Source organism: Bos indicus x Bos taurus, chromosome X (assembly GCF_003369695.1).
Source record: "Bos indicus x Bos taurus breed Angus x Brahman F1 hybrid chromosome X, Bos_hybrid_MaternalHap_v2.0, whole genome shotgun sequence".
NCBI classification, from domain to species: Eukaryota; Metazoa; Chordata; class Mammalia; order Artiodactyla; family Bovidae; genus Bos; species Bos indicus x Bos taurus.
In genome coordinates, this window is record NC_040105.1 from 19,441,895 (window position 1) to 19,461,394 (window position 19,500).

General features: G+C 36.2%; 1 protein-coding gene across 6 annotated transcripts in view; it reads left to right on the forward strand.

Moving 5' to 3' along the window:
• Nucleotides 1-19,500, forward strand: part of CNKSR2 (connector enhancer of kinase suppressor of Ras 2) — a 285,915-nt gene that overhangs the window by 239,082 nt on the left and 27,333 nt on the right. The window lies entirely within an intron of this gene.

A 19,500-nucleotide genomic window follows, 5' to 3' on the forward strand; every position in this document is an offset into this window, starting at 1 on the left:
TCTTATCTACTTACTTTCTTCTCACTCACACGCATCATCCCTTTGGTCCACAGTTGTTGACCTCTGAGTTTGGGTTAAGAAGCTATAAATGCTTCAAGCAGGTGTTAGCAGGACCTTGGTTGAATAAGTAAGTAAATACACAAAAAATACACACACTCATACATATACATACATACATACATATGTAACTTCCCTTTTCACTATTAGAAGATTGAAAGGAAAAATCCAAAAGAGTTGTTTGAAGCAGAAATTTTATATAGCATTTCTATCAACTCCAAATAGCAGAATCTGTTTCTAGAAACCAGTTTGCCAAAAGCATCCATGTACTTGCCTGGTATGTATGTTGATTGCAAAGCTCAATTTATGTGAATCAACTCCTGAGAGAGAGAAGTCATTTAAGCAACCCTCTGTCTTATTGGCATTAAAAATTCCACAACCAGATTCAGTCCCTGGTCTGGGAAATGAGATCCTACAAGTCGCTTTATGTGCCCCCCCCCCCCAAAAAAAAGTAGGTAAAACAATATGTTTACTACTTACCAAGACTTGAATGTAAAATACCAAAGAAATAATATAAAATCTCTTTATTCAAAATGAAATATTAAATAAATAAATGAAATAAGGGCCAGTTAGTACAGATGACCCAAGCCAGTGTTGATGAAACCACAGTTACTGGTCTGGTCCCATGAGGGCATTAGACTTCTCTTTTTAAAGGATACCAACAGACTGTGTCCTTCAGCTCATTTCACAAAGTATATGAGACTTTGATTAAAGGATATATTAGTGTAAGATCATCACAACTGGAAAAACAAGTCAAAGCTCACAGGTTACCAACAAGTTAGGAACCTCATATCGATTTCAGGTTTGGCTTATTTAAAATGAGGGTTACTTTGGAGATTATTGACAAGAAAATTTAGTGGACCTCTTCTACTATCAAAATATGAATTGCTTACAATAAAATTCACATGTTGAAGCAGTTTCCATATAAAGTATGTTGTAGTCATAATCTCCATGAGGACCATTATAAAAGGTGTACTGTTGGTTCAGGAAAGTTGATTACCTGCCAAGCTCTCATAACATTCACATCTATTAGAAATTATAAAAGAATCTTGTAGAAGAAAGATCTAGGAACCATATTAGGCCTCTGTAGGAGTTCTGGGAAGCACGATCATACATTTTTAATGTTAGGATGATTAATGAGTTGTTTTCTAAAACTTAACTAAAGATAAGTTAGAAACCTCATTTTGACTGTTGTCCGGGTACTGCATAACTGCTGCAACTAAGTATGGGAGGTTTATTCAGTATTTTACAAATGCATTAGGGAAAATACTTCATCTCTGCCATTTTCAAATGAATTGTGTTGAAATTAGGCACAGCCCTCTGAAATAGAGAATCCTGTTCACAACACATTCCTTCATTGCCATACGTAGAAGTCTTTGAAGCTGTCTTTTTCTGTTAAGCTAGATACTTAGCACTTCCTCCTGGTCATTGTGTAGGGAGGACTAGAATGGAGAATATGTCCTAGGACCTGAAAGGCAAAGCTAGGCCTTTGCTTGCCCTTCCTTCAGGCTCCACTAGGCTACAGAGCATCTCTAGTTAGATGGCATTGGATTATTTTCTCTTCTATTGTCAGTTTTTTGCTGTTTTGTTGATCGAATGTATTTTTAGCTTACAGATGCACTCCAAGTGGATGGGTTTTTCCTTCAGGTTCCCAAGTGGGTCAAGTAGGCAGTTACTCAGTACTTTCCATCTTTTTCAGCAGGCTTTCTCTTTGTGGAATGATTGCAATAAGGGAGAACAGCCCTAGGAAATGTGTAGGTAAACTTGGTATTGCGTATTTTGCCTTTACACTTTGATATGGTGGTGCAGCTTGGGCTATTGCAGTCGAGTCTGTTTCACCAAAGGTGGCCGTGCACTGTCTTACACAGCCCCATCTATTTCTGGGTATTTTTCTATAAATCTTGCCACTTGATGTCTCAGTGTCCTTTAAACCATTCTCATCAGGGCAGTACGTTTCATGCTTGCCTAGAAGATTAATGATGGTTTTTCTGCATTATTGTTTCTAATATTGAGAAGCATACAATTTGATTAACACTTCATTTGGGAAACATCAGCTATAAAAAATCAGTGTTTTCAACAGAATCTTTAATGTCTAGTTAAGGCAAGTGTCTTATTCATGACTGCTCTGAGTTGGCCATTAGGAGTAAGTATTTTAGGCTGCTTATTCAAATCAGGCTGCTTGGTGTTATGTCAGCAGAGTCAAAATTATACACAGGAAAGAAGCTGTGGCCATCCCATCAGCCTCAGACTTATAGCCCTCCACACGGAGTGCTCACTATGCTACCACTCAGGTCAGCAGGCTACCATGCTTGTTAGAATCAAAGACTAGCAGCAGTGTATTACTAACTGTCCTGCTGAAGGCCAGCATGCGTTGTGACCTACTAAAGTGAATTTGCACTAACCAAGTACAGACCTGCAGAGGAAATAAGTTTCATGTCTCTAGCTCCAAACTTTTTTCTCAGTTTGCCAAGAAAGTAAAGATAGGAAATATCAGGCAAGTGAACAGAAGGAGCCATGGGAGAAAATGTTAAAATACAGCCTATCTTCAGTTTTAAGGATTAGGAACTATGTCACCACAACCTAGATGGGTGGGATGAGGTGGGAAGTGGGAGGGAGGTGACATACGTATACCTATAGCTGATTCGTGTTGATGTATGGCAGAAACCAACACATTGTAATGGAACTATCCTTCAATTAAAAGTAAATAAACTTTTACAAAAGAATTATGTCATCAACCAAACCCATTTCATGATCTGTATCATGTAGTGCTTATGAGTTTACAGAGCAATTTAAGAAGCAAGATATACCTACATCTGTTACCTGAATGTTTTTTTCATTTTCTTTGTACATGTAGAATTTGGCCCTGCTTGGGAGGTGTAAATTTAGTCTTCTTTGGAGCATACTTCTTAGAGCATACTTCAATCAATGTTCTCATAGTTGAACTACCTTTTGTCTTATTTTGAAATTCACTTCTTTAACTGAGTCATATTGTGATTTTTCTCAGGCTGAACTCATTTTAATCTAAATGGATAGTACTAAAAGTACACAGATGAGACCTGTCTTGTTTTCCTTTGACTGAAAAGTCAGCTTGCATATTAATTATCCTGACCTACTTCACTGGCATTTGGGAGAAGACAACTAATTTCCTATTATCCCAATTAGCACTTTGGAATCTTACTGAAGTGTAAGCCTTATAATACCTCAGTGAAATTAAATTATAAATTATGTCAGCCTATGCAGCTTTCAAGGAGTATTAATCATAAAGTTATGGGACAAAATATAAAGATATAATATTCTTTATTCAGAAATCATCTGCTGTAACACTAAAATACAGTTTTGGTTAATACAGCTTGAAGTCTGCTTCTAATAGCTGTCTTTCCCTTGCCATACTATGCGGTTTAGGTGAGATTTTTGAAAGCTTTATCCCTTAATCCTGCTGATTTCCCTCTTGGCAATTAAAAGAGCACTCTTTATCAGCCATACATTTTTGGTGCCTCCGGGTACTCAATGAAGTTATAATGTGCTCTTTTTCATTGTCCTAATCTATCAGCATTCAATTTACACATTTATTAGTTTGGTCTTAGGAATCTAAAGCAAATCCTGGGGTTTTTTGTTAGCAGGGATGAGAGTTGGTGATGGATAAAATGTTACCTACTAGCTACAATACCTATCAGGTTATCTGGCTAGGATATTTATTGATGCTTTCAAAATGAGATCTGCCAAGAAGTATGCTTTAAAGTTGTTGTTGTTATTGTTGTTTCTAACAGCCATTGCACACCATTGCTAATTTAAGAGCTATACAAAATGTGCAGCTCAGTGCCTTAATATCCTAAATAATCTAGGCAGAGAGGCTAGATAATGACTACTAATATCATGCAGAAGAAGATAGATTAATCCTCTTCAATCATTTTGAGAGTCCTGAAGTAATTTCCTGAAGAGTTTCTAAATGCTATGAATTTTATTTTTAAGAACATTCAGGTAAGAAGTATATGGGCAAGGGGAAGATATTCTCAGAATATGAAATTGTGTTAAAGGAAAAAAAGGAGCAAGTTGAAAATAAAAATATTGCAGTACTTTTTACTATTTTATTTATTGTCAAGATAAATTATGCTCAAGCACAAAGAGTTTGGAAGAGCATAATCATCAATAATATCTTAAATTACAGTTCAGGTCTAAAGGGAATAGATGGAAAAGATATACAAGCAATGTGAATAAAAAGACAGGTACCAAAAAGAGAAAGAATAGTAGAGAACCTTAAAAATGTCACTTTTGTGAAGTTCAAGGGCACCATTCTTGGCTGCTTATGTAAGACATAGATATTGAAAAATCTGGTGGTCCAGTGGTTAAGAATCTGCCTTCCAACACAGGGGATGTGGGTTCCATCCCTGATCAGGGAACTAAGATCCCATGTGTTCCAATGAAGATCTGACACAGCCATAAATAAATAAATATTAACAATTAAAAAAAAAAAACTCTAGAAAGCAAAAACAAATACTCTCTTAATACTGTACTACCTGATTTTGAAGAAAGACTGTTAGGGAGACATAAACACTAAAGATTGGATATAAAATAGAATGTAGCTATGATTCTGGTATTAGTTATAGGTTGGATTTTTAATCACACCTCCTCCTTTTTTTGTTTGGATAATGGGGAAAAGCTAATTATCTTAACTTACTGAAAGTTCAGAGATGGAGTTGTTCTGGAATAAATGTCATGGCTCTGTAATGTCAGGACTCAGCTAACTTTTCTGTAATGCCAACAGCTCTGAGCATCACTTTTCATAAGATAGCATCCAAAACCCAAAGACCAGACCCTATTCTTGGTATTTTTTGTAAAATCAAAACTTCCTAGATCCTTCCAGCAGACTTAGCCCTAGATTTCACAGGCCAGGGCTGCATCACATGCCCCTGCCTAAATATCAAAGGAAATGAAATGATTATGAGTTTAGACTAACCTTGATTTGTAAGATCATAAAGAACAGGAGTGTAGCAAACTGTCTACCATTACTATCTATTGATACATGAGCCTCGGTACTATTATGTGTATCATCAAATATATTTGTTCCAGTAGTGTTTCACCCTTTCAGTGTATATATACAAACACACCCCAGATCACATCACATCATTTGAAACTCTTGACCCTAATAAAATGTTAAATATCAGAAAGAGGATGTATATTACATAAACCTTGAAAATGTAACAAGTTAGATATGTAGTTGACCTTTGAAATAAATAAGCATGTTTTCCTATGAACACTGAGTGACCAACGGCTAGAATACAGTTTCTGGAGACATTCCTCAGTTCATATCTTTGCTTTGTCACTTTACCACTTCCAAGTGGTATGACTGATCAAGTTACTTAACACCTCTAGACCTCAATTGTTAGATGATGTGGTAACAGTTCCTACTTTTTGAGGTTATATGAGGATTGAATGAGGTAATGCCAGAAAGCACTTAGTTTCCATTTTTGACACACTGTAAGTCTATCCAATAAATGTTTTATAATTATGTAATTTATGTAGATTTCATGCAGATTTGGATTTAAGCAAAGAGGGCAATTACAATACTTAAATAGTGAATTAGTCCTGGCAAACCTCACTGAATAACATTTACCTGACTACATGACCTAACTTTGTTCAGTGCCAGCTATTGAGTTGAATCATATGAATTGCTGTTTTTGTAGGTCAAAATGATGAAGTATCAGCAATTTTGTATATTTCAACATAATATGTTAGCTGTGCTCTAGGAGCTAAAATAGAAATGTCCCTCATTTCACATTCTTATCAGTCACTCTTCCTTTCCTTTTTGACTTTGGACATTTGGGAACTCAAAAGAAACTTTGTATTCCAAATAGAAGTTACTTCATATATATTTGGGCTTTTCTGGTGACTCAGATGGAAAAGAATCTGCCTGCAATGCGGGAAGACCTGGGTTCGATCCCTGGGTCAGGAAGACCCCCTGGAGAAGGGAATGGCTACCTACTCCAGTGGCTACCTACTCCAGTAGGATATATTCCACGAGGTCACAAAGGGTTGGACACAACTGAGCACCACTTTCACACTTTCACTTTTTTTTTCATATATATTTACTGAAATATTTGTTTATAGATCTTGCCATTCAGGTTCAGATATTTTCCCCTAAGAGAGATCTACCCTAACAGCCCAGTCTGACCCAGATGTCCCTTCCCTGCCCCACCCCCACCATTCATCCTTGGTTGTGCTACCCTGTTTTATATTCTTCACAGTTTTATCACTTTGAGTATAATATCAATGCTGTTAGCTGGTTCATTTTCCATCTCTACCCACCAGTGTATAAATTTCTAAAGAACAGGGATTTTATTCTTGTCTTGTATACCCAGTGCCCAAAACAGTATATGGCCCATAGTAGGCCAGGCAGTATTGGATAAATGAGTAAGTGAAGGAATGAATAATTGTAACCCTTTTATCACTAATTCTTTCCCATTTTATTATATAGTAGTTAAAGCTAAGGGGAGGGAGGAGGGAGGAGGGTTCAGAATGGGGAACACATGTATACCTGTGGTGGATTCATTTTGATATTTGGCAAAACTAATACAATTATGTAAAGTTTAAAAATAAAATAAAATAAACATTACAAAATTCTTTATTTTGGGTATCTTGTAAAGGGAAGGGCAGGACTGCATGTGTTCAGCATACCTTCTCCATGCTGGGCACCACAAAGCTAGGATACTAATAACTAGAATTACTGCTCTTTGTATTGATATTATAGCTAATTTATAGTCACTTTCTCTATGTTGAAACCATTTTCTTCCTGTTGTACTCCCATTTCAAAGATGAAGGCCACAAGAAGATGACATATTAGATAAGCAAGTTATTGTTAGAAACCAGATCTTTCAGCACCCATTGGTAGTTGATTTTCCTACCAAAATCTGCTGCCTTCCTCAGAAGTCACCCAACACCTAACTTTGTCCTGATTCATTCGTAAAATGTGTTGAAATTGCAACTTGTACTTTAGCAAATAGCCAATAGCCTGCATCAGCCAGGAAAATATTCTCAGAAGTTTCATAATAAGTAATGAAGCCAGATTCAGTTGGCTAAAGAATGAATTCTAGATGCTGCAGAGTCATACCAGCAGAAGGTGTGGACAGAGAAGAGTTAAAACTCACATACAAGAATGACAACCCCTCACCTGTATAGCTAAGACTAGTTATGATTTACAGTTTGTTTTCCCAAGAAAGATGATGCAGTTCAGCCACACTGCTAGTTGTTACTATTTTCACACACCAAAAGGCAATCCCCTTTCTTCAGATCAGTGGTAGCATATAGTCAGTTTCTCAGTAAAATTTGTTCTAGCTTATTTTATGAGAAGCTGTTCTAAGTTTAAACTCCTTTTATCTGGGTCGCCCTTGCCAAAGCTGAAGGTCACAAATGCTGCTTTTTTTCCCCTCTGTATATGAAGTCTACCTGCTATGGTTACCAACTAGTGGAAGATAGTAGATTAAGACATAATAGGGATACACTATAAAACATGCATTTGAAGTTTTTAAACTTTCCTACATGTTTTTCTTTTATTGTTTTATTGAAAAGTAGTAACTTACTTGTTGCTAGATAAACAAATTAATTAAAATACAATGATAAATGTATCATTATGATACATTTGTATATGTATAAAGTATATATTATGATACAAATGTATCAAATGATAAATGATAAAGTAAAAAGCAACCCTCATTCTTACTCTCCAGAGGTAACTTCTTTTAAAAGTTAAAGCTTTAAAAATTCTTGTATGAATTTGTTTTTCTCATATATCTTTTTCCTGTAACTCAGTGTGAGTAGGGAGGGATGATATGGTTTAGTTGGTTTCAAGTTAGTGTATTTCCTCAAATTTTTTTGATGTGATTTATAATATAATATAATTGTTTATAATATAAGCGGTAGTCTTGTGTAATTACTTACATACCACCTCAGAACCCAGCCCCAATCCCAGCATATATCACCCTAGAAAATGCAGCAGTTACCTGTTGACTATTTCAAAAATGATGGAAGGAGCTGGAAGAAATGACAATGGCTGTACATTCATGCTTACACCTCACACACATACACACTCAGAGTGGTATGTCGCTCCTTGCCTGCCTGCCCAATGCCTTAATGCTGTGACTTTTTCCCACCCTTCTTTACGGGGGTCTTCCTGTAATGTCAGCTTATCCCAAATATCTGTGATGAAAACAGCTAAGCCAGAGACAAGTAGCTAAAAAACATAGCAAGTCTAGCCTTCAAAGCTAGAACGTAGAACTCAGAGATGGACTTCAGAACTACTGTGTCTGGTGGTCAGTTTTTTTCACCTGTGACTTTGGCTTTAATCTTTTTACTAAACCATCTCCCTTACTTCTTTTTTCCAGTGTTCTCACAAATTCCTTCCTCTGGCCTCTCAAACTTTCTTATGTTTAGTCATATGCACTTTAGCCCTAATAGTTGGTCCTAATAGCTCGATCTTTTACACTGAAATTTTGTCTTTAATGTGAAAATACTCACTAATATGACATCCAATAAGGAAAAAGTACCTATCATTATATATCTTAAATGCAAAAGTGGCAATTGGTCATTAAAAATATTTTAATATTTAAACCTCATCCTTGAGAATTCTAGGTTATTGTCTCTGATATGTAATTTGAAAATTTCATATATATTTGTTTCTATTACAAATAAAAATTTCCAATAAGATCAATTTTCTAGGTTATCTCACAGAAATTATAGAATGTTTGAAAATAAGAGTGGTAGTTATTAAGATTCATTTTACAGATGTAAATTCTTTAACATTCTTAATCCTGGATTCCCTAATATTTCAATATCTAAATTCAGCCTACTAAAATGTAAAATAAACCTCTGTATTGTATTTTTGCTTTGCTGTATCAATATATAGTCTATTGAGTTCTAAGTGTGTATTTATTCATTCATTCAACAGACATTTACTGTTTGTTTATTACAAGCCAGGCACTATGTTAAGAGTATATCTAACTCTTTTGTAAGTCTACTTACAACAAAAGTTTGTAAATTATCTTTGAAAAATAAGAAAAATCTTTCTGATAGCATGAAACAGAGCAAATAACTCAAAGTATTCAGCCTCCTTTTTACACTATGCCAATAATTCCCCTAATAACCAATTGATAATATAAAAATGATCCTTTGAGAGATACTGCAAGATATTCTTTGTTCATTTTAAGGTACTTATCACTTATGCAAAATTTATAAAGCTGGTTAGGATCAAATAATATCACTCTTGAGCTATTTCTGATTTGGCTCATTCCTTAAACATTATGGTTGGGGAAAATACTTCTTGGTTAATCTCATATGCTGATTAACTGAAACCAGATGTCTAAAACTTCTCATTTATTTCTATAAAATTAGGAATTTTTTCTCAATCGAAGAAATATTAATCTATGGTCAGTATGATACATAGGCCATGATACTATACTGACCACAAGGTAAATATTTGATGATTGAGAAGATGCTTCCCAGTTTTATAGTACAACTAAAATGGAATTTGATCATCAGAAAAGCCTACTATTGACAGAGTACCAAATACAGAAAATTATACTGTATTTTGAATGTCCATTTTAGGGAAATCTTAACCTTTTTAAACAGAATTTTTCTCTTTCTTCCACCTTTATAACCCCATATCTTCCATGATTTTGAATCTGGTATATTTATTGTGCTTTTTCTCTTCTGATAAATGATCTGTAGGCTTTCTTGACTTAATACCTAAGATTTATTCATTTAAGACCTGAATTTTCTCATCCATGACTTTATTGCTTCCTTTCTTTTAATATTTTCCTTAAATTGTTGTTGCCCTAATTTTGAGTCTATTCTATAACCTTATGAAATGGGTATTTTGAAGCACTCACTTTAGGATTCTTAGTGAGAGAAGATAGCCCATAACTTCAGCATTACTAAACTTGAACTTTACCTTTTTTCCTCTAGCATCTCTGCTATTTTCTCCTTGTTCTTTACCAATGTCAACAGGCAGGGGTTTTCATGCCTTTTCTATAAAGAACAGGGAGCAGGGACAGCTTGGAATCTGTTTGGCTTCAACACAACCCACTGCCAACTCTGACAGTAAGCCCCACCCCTCACTTTGTATTCTATTCTCTGATACCCTATGAGTTTGCTGGGGAGCCATCTCTTGATTTAGCATCCTGGGTTCTAAGACTCATGATCATCTTTTATTAACCTAATTAGAAGGAGTGTGCCTCAGCTCTGGAGGTCGAAAAGATGTTTACAATTTTAAAAATAATTCTGTACAAATGTTGAATATCTTTGCTGAATAATTAAGTGAAAAGTTAGCCATAACTTTGAAATCTTCTTTAGATATGTAACACTTTTTGTGTGTGTTGCTGTGAATAGTGTCTCTCTGGTAAATGCTATAGAACCCATTTTAAATGTTTTATATTAAGGTGAAGAATTAATTTAATAATAGATAAATTGTTTTTTATTGGAGGAGGCATATAACAAGTGCCATGCTATGTGTAAATATGCATAATGATTAGCTATCTCACCATAGAAATTAGAGTTTTAAATATCATCCTCACACCCAATATGGAAATATCTTTATACACTTGATGAATTTTACTGAGTCTCTGCTTGAATATTTTAGGGACCTAGAGCTTACTGCCCCCAAAGACAGGGCATTCCATGTTGGACAGCTCTAGTTTAAAAGGTCTTCCTGGTAGTGATATAAAAGCTGACTTCTTATAAATTTTCTACTCATTGTGGGTCTTGACATTGAAAATCAGAAAAATACTGAAAGGCTGACATGTGGAAGATGGATGAATGATCTTTAAGATTCCAGAGGACACAATAGATGCATGGAGGGTGATTTTAGATTGATATGAGGGAAAACGTTCCAATGATTGCATTTGCCCAAGAGTGGGATAACTGGTTTTTGTCAGTTTAGAGGATTCCTCCTTACCCTGTGTTTAAGAAGGAGCCAAAAACCAGCTACCAATCAGGGCTTCCAGAGTCAGTGGGACAACTGAATGTGATTGCTTCTTCTAACTCTAAGATTTTATGGTTCTCTTCAGCATAATGGCCTCACCTTTGCTCTCTTGTGTATCTGCACATTGTACATGTCCAAAAGTGTACAGTAGAATTGTGTTATCAGACATTATTTGTGTTGCCTTATCTCCGAGCTGAATGCATATAATCACCTTAACTTTATAACCTGTGACATAAGTTCTACACAATCCTGGTTACCCGCATCTGTCTGCCTTGTTTCTTTTCAGTGTCTCCATGCCATGTGTACTGGAACTGTTGCAGCAATCTAGACATGATATTTTTGTGGACATGATTATATTAGTTTAACCTACTCACTGTCGATTCATATGATGCTTTTATGTCAAGTAGCATCCCCACACTTATTTACTTTATTTTTAACCTAAATGCAACTATTTATTTTTCTTGCTGTTAAAGTTTTAACTTTTCAGCTTTTCACCTAGCAATATTCAATCCTGTTAAGAAAGTTTGGACTCTCAGTTTTATTCTATGGTACTAATCATTCCTCCTGTTGTTGAATAATCCTCCAAGGTTCCAAGTATCCTTTCTATGTTTTTAACTGCTTCACTGAATAAGGAAACACACAAAACATTTTAAAGAAGAAAGGAGCAAGGACGTAGCTGTGGGGCATTCAAACTGAAATTTTATATATGCTAATTTCATTCAGTCATTCAGTATCCTTATCTGGCTCCAACTAATTAATAGTAATATCACTCAGTCCATATTACACCAGTTTATTCATAAGGATATCATGCAAAATTTTATCAAATGCAAGGCTCACTGCCCTTGGCTTTCCACTTGTCTCCCAACCTAGAGATACTGTCCAGGGCAGATGGGGGAAGCCAGTTAAAAATGTTTCATATCTATTGAATGCATGTTGGTCATTCAACTGAAATTAAAAAATGAAACTCCTCCCACTAATAGTCTGTTCTAAAACTTTATCATGTATCTATGTCAGGTTTATCACTGTGTTCTCTGAAGAACCCATGCAAAGTTTGGTTTATTTGTATAAGAGAACTCTCTCTTTAAACAATGTCTCAGGCATTCTGATGGTGACCCTAAAATAAATTCCAAAAATTCATTCAGTTCCTAAGATTATTCATTCAGTTCCTAAGATTATTCTTCTAGTTCAAAGAGACCATAATGTAGTTCTTTTGATAAGATAGGCCGTTATCTCAAGACACATGTCTTTTAAATTTCCTAGTGTAAAGACTTCTCTCCTTGCAGGAAACACCTAAAATACCATTGAAGTCATATACTACCTACCACCTTCCCATTTGGATTTAAAAAAAAAATTTTTTTTTTTTTAAGTTCTGTCTTCAGCTTCTTAACAATCCTCAGCTGAACATTTGCCTTCCTGGTATTCTTCTTGCAAGCAATTGGTATTATTTTCCACTTGTTCATTTCTAGTACCCTCTTCCTTAAAAGCTTTTACTAAGGAATTTCCTGTAACTATCTTGACTGGAACTACATCTCCTTTCCTTCTCTCATTGAGACTGTTTATGTTTGTACTACTAGAATTTCATTTTTTAAAACTACTGATCAAAAAAAAAAAAATGATCATTCAAAATTTCTGTTTTACTCTCTGAAGTTTTAAAATCATATTCCTTATCATCTCATGTTCATACCCAACTATGTGTTTTCTCTCCTTGCCACTAGAAAAAATAGAAAACAATTAAGCTACTTTTAATTCCCTACATGTCTAAAGTGCCACTTAGTTATCCCCCGTTGTTCAGTGTTAGATTCCAAATAGATTTTAGTCATAGTCATTTCTTTATATTTTTGTGACATGAAATTGTCAGGGCTTTAATGGACTCAGCAATTACTTACAAGTATTAATCTCATTTTTAATTAATTAAGCCCCATAGTATATTGGTGATAAGCAAAAAATATTGGAACTCAGGTTATATTGTTTCATATTTGTTCATCTTCAAAAGGTTTCATAGAAGCTGATCACAAGCTTTTTTGTATTCTGCAAATTGCACAACTGGAGTTATAAAAACTAGATTACTTCATTAGGACAGTTTGTAAGATCTTTTATTCTTACATCTCTCAATACCAGAATGTGCCAAGATACAGTATTAGAACCACACAGACCTTGGCCATTAATAGAATCTAGCAAGAGTAAGGAAATAAGAATACCAGAGATTTCTGGTAACTTTTTTTTTAACCCAGAGTGCTATCCCTGATCAGCCATATTCCTTGGTCAGCCTCATTCAGTGGTTCCTAAGACTTAGCATTTCTTGGCTTCCCTGGTGGCTCAGACGGTAAAGCGTCTGCCTGCAATGCAGGAGACCGAGGTTCGATTCCTGGGTCGGGAAGGTCCCCTGGAGAAGGAAATGGCAATCCACTCCAGCACTCTTGCCTGGAAAATCCCATGGATGGAGGAGCCTGATAGGCTACAGTCCATGGGGTCACAAAGAGTCAGACACGACTGAGCGACTTCACTTTCACTTTCAAGAATTAGCATTTCTTCACTGTAATCTACGTCACATTTTCTGTCTATCAACTGTAGCTTCAAATTGTAGAAACAAGCTGCATTCAAATCTCTTCATGTTAAGACCTTTTATATAAAATGATAATATCTTGGTAATAAAAAAAACTATACTACCAATTTCTGGTCTAAATAATTTATGGGTGACACTTTCATACTTCTGTTTATTGAATTAACTTGCTATAATAAGATATATGCTGCCTATCTATAAAAGACAAGGATATTTCTTGGCGATCGTCTCTTTTATTATGGTTTTTAGAGAATATATGGTAAGATCTCATGTGTGGTTTAATGAAAAGTAGAGTTGAGCTACACTGTCTATGTACTTTGATACTGTCATACATAGTTAGTGATCTCTCTCTCCTATCTGAATAGTTAATACAACTGATGGTAAAAATAAATGAACAAACACACACACTAGATTTAGCCCTTCAAAAATTACTTTGCTAATAGTTCACTGAGCATATGTGTATTAAATAAGGTTTATATTAACAACATATGCTTCGCTGTCATAGAACCAAGACTATACAGATAGTAAATAAAACTTTTGGGGGGATTTATATAATAGCTTACAAAATACTGCATGCTGTTAGAAGAAGAGACATGGGTGTCCCCAAATTGGTTTCCGATTAATATAATATGGAGAATAAAAAAAGGAATAACTGTTCTATAATTCCAGCTAAAATTTAGCAATTCCACTTACTATTTTGAGCAATTTATCAGTGACTTTCAGGCTTTCAGAGTTTAATAAATATACCCCAAAAATAATAATGAGAAAACCAGACTATGAATGACACACTGTTTAAGCATCAGTAATATTTCCATTGGTGAATTCAAATCAGTCTTCAGTTTCTGAAATGTATAGGGAAGTCCTGTGCATTACTGACATTCAGAGCTATCTTTTTAGTATATTGAGATGATTGACATCAAACTAGGGACTTTAAGCCAGTTAAACTATTTTCATGAAATGCAGAGCTATCCTATTTCACACTCTTAAGTTTTAAAAAGAAAAAGAAGGAAAAGGGATATAATGCAGTTTGTTTTACTTAGTTTTTGGTGGCTCAGACAATAAAGCGTCTGCCTGCAGTGCAGGAGACCTGGGTTCGATCCCTGAGTTGGGAAGATCCCCTGGAGAAGGAAATGGCAACCCACTTCAGTACTCTTGCCTGGAAAACTCCATGGACTGAGGAGCCTGGTAGGCTACAGTCCATGGGGTTGCAAAGAGTCAGACACGACTGAGCGACTTCACTACTACCAAGTTAAGCAGCACTTAATTATCATCTGAAAGGTAAACCATAAAAGCAGTCATAAATGATGTCTTTACAGGTCATATATTTGACCAGTGACTAAAAGCTCAAGAATATTTTATTGTATCTGCAATTGAGTTTAGTGGAGTTGAAATGATAAAAATTGTGTCTATGAAGTTATAATTCTTATGGCTAAAGAATACCTAAATCAGATCCCTGATGATTATACAGTGCAGGTAACAAACAAATTCAAGGGATTAGATCTGGTAGACAAAGTGCCTGAAGAACTTATGTCCAGGAGGCAGTGACCAAAACTATCCCAAGAAAAAGAAATGCAAGAAGGCAAAGTGGTCATCTGAGGAAATTTTACAAATAGCTGAAGAAAGAAGAGAAGCAAAAGGCAACAGAGAAAAGGGAAGATATATCCAACTGAATGCAGAGTTCCAGAGAATAACAAGGAGAGATAAGAAGGCCTTCTTCAATGAACAATGCAAAGAAATAGAGGAAAACAATAGAATGGGAAAGACGGGAGATCTCTTCAAGAAAATTGGAGATATCAAGGGAACATTTCATGTAAAGATAGTCAAGATGAAATAGTAAGGACCTAACAGAAGTAGAAGAGATTAAGAAGAGGTGGTAAGAATACACAGACGAACTATACAAAAAAAGATCTTAATGATCTGGATAACCACAATGGTATGGTCACTCACCTAGAGGCAGACAACGTGGAGTGTGAAGGCAAGTGAGCCTAAGGCAGTATTACTACAAAAAAAGCTAATGTAGGTGATGGAATTCCAGCTGAGCTATTTCAAATCCTAAAAGATGATGCTGTTAAAGTGCTGCACTCAATATGTCAGCAAATTTGGAAAACTTCAGTAATGGCCACAGGACTGGAAAAGGTCAATTTTTATTCCAGTCGCAAAGAAGGGCAATACCAAAGACTGTGCAAACTACCATACAGTTGTGCTCATTTCACAAGCTAGTAAGGTAATGCGCAAAATCCTTCAAGCTAGGCTTCAACAGTATGTGAACCAAGAACTTCCAGATGTACAAGCTGGGTTTAGAAAAGGCAGAGGAACCAGAAATCAAATTACCAAAATACGTTGGATCAGAGAAAGCAAGGGAATTCCAGGAAAACATCTGCTTCATTGACTACACTAAAGCCTTTCACTGTGTGAATTACATCAAACTTTGGGAAATACTTGAAGAGATGGGAATAGCAGACCACCTTACCTGTTTACTGAGAAATCTGTATGCAGGTCAAGAAGCAACAGTTAGAACCAGACATGAAACAATGGACTGGTTCAAAATTAGAAATGGAGTATGAAAAGGCTGCATATTGTCACCCTGCTTATTCAACTTCTGTGCAGAGTCCATCTTGTGAAATGCTGGGTTGGATGAATCACAAGTTGGAATCAAGATTGCCGGGAGAAATATCAATAACCTCAGATATGCAAATGATACCACTCTAATGGCAGAAAGTGAAGAGGAACTAAAGAGCCTCTTGACGAAAGTGAAAGAGGAGAGTGGAAAAGCTGGCTTGAAACTCAACAGTAAAGGAACCAAGATCATGGCATCTGTTGCCATCACTTCATGGCAAGTAGAAGGGGAAAAAGTGGAAACAGTGACATTTTATTTCCTTGAGCTCCAAAATGACTGCCCACGGTGACTGCAGTCTTGAAATTAAAAGACACTTCGTCCTTTGAAGAAAAGCTATGACAAACCTAGACAGCATATTAAAAAGCAGAGATTGTACTTTGCCAACAAAGGTCCATATAGTCAAAGCTATGAATTTTCCAGTAGTCATGTACAGATGTGAGAGTTGGACCTTAAAGAAGGCTGAGTGCCGAAGAATTGATGCCTTCAAACTGTGGTGTTGGAAAAGACTCTTCAGAGTCCCTTGGACAGCAAGAAGATCAAACTAGTCAATCCAAAAGGAAATCAACCCTGAGTATTAATTAGAAGGACTGATGCTGAAGCTGAAGTTCCAATACTTTGGATACCTAATGAGAAGAGCCAACTCATTAGAAAAGACCCTGATGCTGGAAAAGATTGAAGGCACAAGGAGAACGGGGCAGCAGAGAATGAGATGGTCATATAGCATCACCGACTCAATGGACTCGAATGTGAGCAAACTCTTGAACATAGATACTGGAATGCAAAAGTAGGAAGTCAAGAGATACTTGCCTGGAGTAGCAGGCAAGTTTGGCCTTGGGATACAAAATGAAGCAGGGCAAAGGCTAACAGTTTTGCAAAGAAAACACACTGATCATAGCAAACACTCTTCCAACACAAGAGACTACTCTACACATGGAGATCACCAGATGGTCAACACTGAAATCAGATTGATTATATTCTTTGCAGCCGAAGATGGAGAAGCTCTATACAGTCAGCAAAAACAAGACCAGGAACTGACTGTGGCTCAGATCATGAACTCCTTATTGCCAAATTCAGACTTAAATTGAAGAAAGTAGGGGAAACCACTAGATCAGGTATGACCTAAGTCAAATCCCTTACGATCATACAGTGGAAATGACAGATTCAAGGGATTCGATCTGATAAAGTGCCTGAAGAACTATGGATGGAGGTTCATGACATTGTACAGGAGGCAGTGATTAAGACCATCCCCAAGGGGGAAAAAAAAAAGGCAAAATAGTTGTCTGGGGAGGCCTTACAAATAGCTGAGAAAAGGAGAGAAGCAAAAGGCAAAGGAGAAAAGGAAGGATATACCCATCTGAATGCAGAGTTCCAGAGAATAGCAAGAAGGGATAAGAAAGCTTTCCTCCATGATCAATGCAAAGAAATAGAGGGAAACACTAGAATGGAAAAGACTAGAGATCTCTTCAAGAAAATTAGAGATATCAAGGGAACATCTCTTGCAAAGAAGGGCACAATAAAGGACAGAAATGGATATGTTGTAATGGTGTCTTATTTTGCCTTAGCCACGTGGTATAGAAACCTAATCGTTCAAAATCGTCTGAAATGACTGTTTTGCACATAGCAATAAACCTCAAGGCTGCAACGCCTTCCAGCATCTCTCCAAGTTCAGATCAGATCAGTCGCTCAGTCATGTCCGACTCTTTGCGATCCCATGAATTGCAGCACGCCAGGCCTCCCTATCCATCACCAACTCCCGGAGTTCACTCAGACTCACGTCCATCGAGTCAGTGATGCCATCCAACCATCTCATCCTCTGTCGTCCCCTTCTCCTGCCCCCAATCCCTCCCAGCATCAGAGTCTTTTCCAATGAGTCAACTCTCCAAGTTAGCAAGGTGTTAATAAGATTTTTTTGCAGTAGTTCCTTCTAATCAGCCTCTGTCAACAGAGGACCTTTCGAGAATGTATTTATATACTATATTTATAATTAAAAGCTTGTCCTGAATCTTAGTAAAATTTTGACTCACCTCATCTACTCTGAATGTGAATGACATGTGAATAACTTGACAATCTAGGTCATTCAAGGAAACACCCTTTAGCAGTGGTTAGGCTATCACTTCATATAAGGTCTAGATCATTCTTTTTTGACATAGCAGTGCCATAAATAGCATTCTTTGACCTCAGCGACCTATCTTCCTAAGGTTTTCCCCTCTGCCACATAGTTCACATTAAAGACTTGAAGTAGATCTTCTTAGTAAAATGGAAGGTCTAGTGAAGTAAAGCACTTTATCCAGTTGTATAATAGAATACTTTATTCAGCTTGTACCTCATGTTTGTTATTGTTTAATCACTAAGTCATGTCCAATTCTTTTGCAACCTAATGGACTGTATGTAGCCATCCAGGCTCCTGTCTGTTAGATTTCACAGGCAAGAATACCGGAATGAATTGCCATTTCCTTCTCCAAAGGATATTCCCAACCCAGGGATCAAACTCACCTCTCAGCATTGACAGGTGGATTCTTTACCACTGAGCCACCTGGGAAGCCCTGCACCTCATATATTTAGGTGTTAAAATAAAATTATTTTAGTGACTTAATTCAATTTAAGTAATATCTATGGAGCAACCACAATGTCTTGAATATGCACTCTCCTAAGTGTGGGAAAAACAAAGATTTTTAAAAATCAATCAGTAAGTTTGCCATCAAATAGGAGAGAAAAGCATCCACATGTAACATTACAGTATATTAAGTCTTTTAAAAGATGGAGCATGTTAAGTTTCACGAAAGTAGTTAAGAGGTCTTGATTATTTCTACCTTGTGAAATTAGACAAGAGGTCACAGAGGATGTGACTTTTAAGCTTAATTTCACCAGGAGGAAAAGAAAAGTGGTTCTTTGTGATTAAAAAAAAAAATAGCATCAGCAATGGTAGAAATGAAGAAAAATGACAATTAAGAAAATACAGCATATAATATGGAAGAGTAGAGATGAGACAAAAATTGTTGAAGAACTAAATTATAAGTCTTGGTATTCCATGCCCAGAAGTTTGGATTGTATCCCAAAAAAGCATGATGGAGAGCATTTGGAGATCTCAGTAGGAAAGTGCTTGTAATCAGACATGTTTCAGAAAGGTCACTCTCCTGTATAAAAGTACAGAAGATGTATTGGTGTGAGAGCATACAAGTGATGGGGAGACAAGTTAGGAAACTGAACAGTCCAAATGAGAGTTACTTTATCCCCTCTACAAATGCAGAAGCAAGTAGTTATCTGTTCAAAGGAAGATCCATAGGTAGAGAGTAGGAC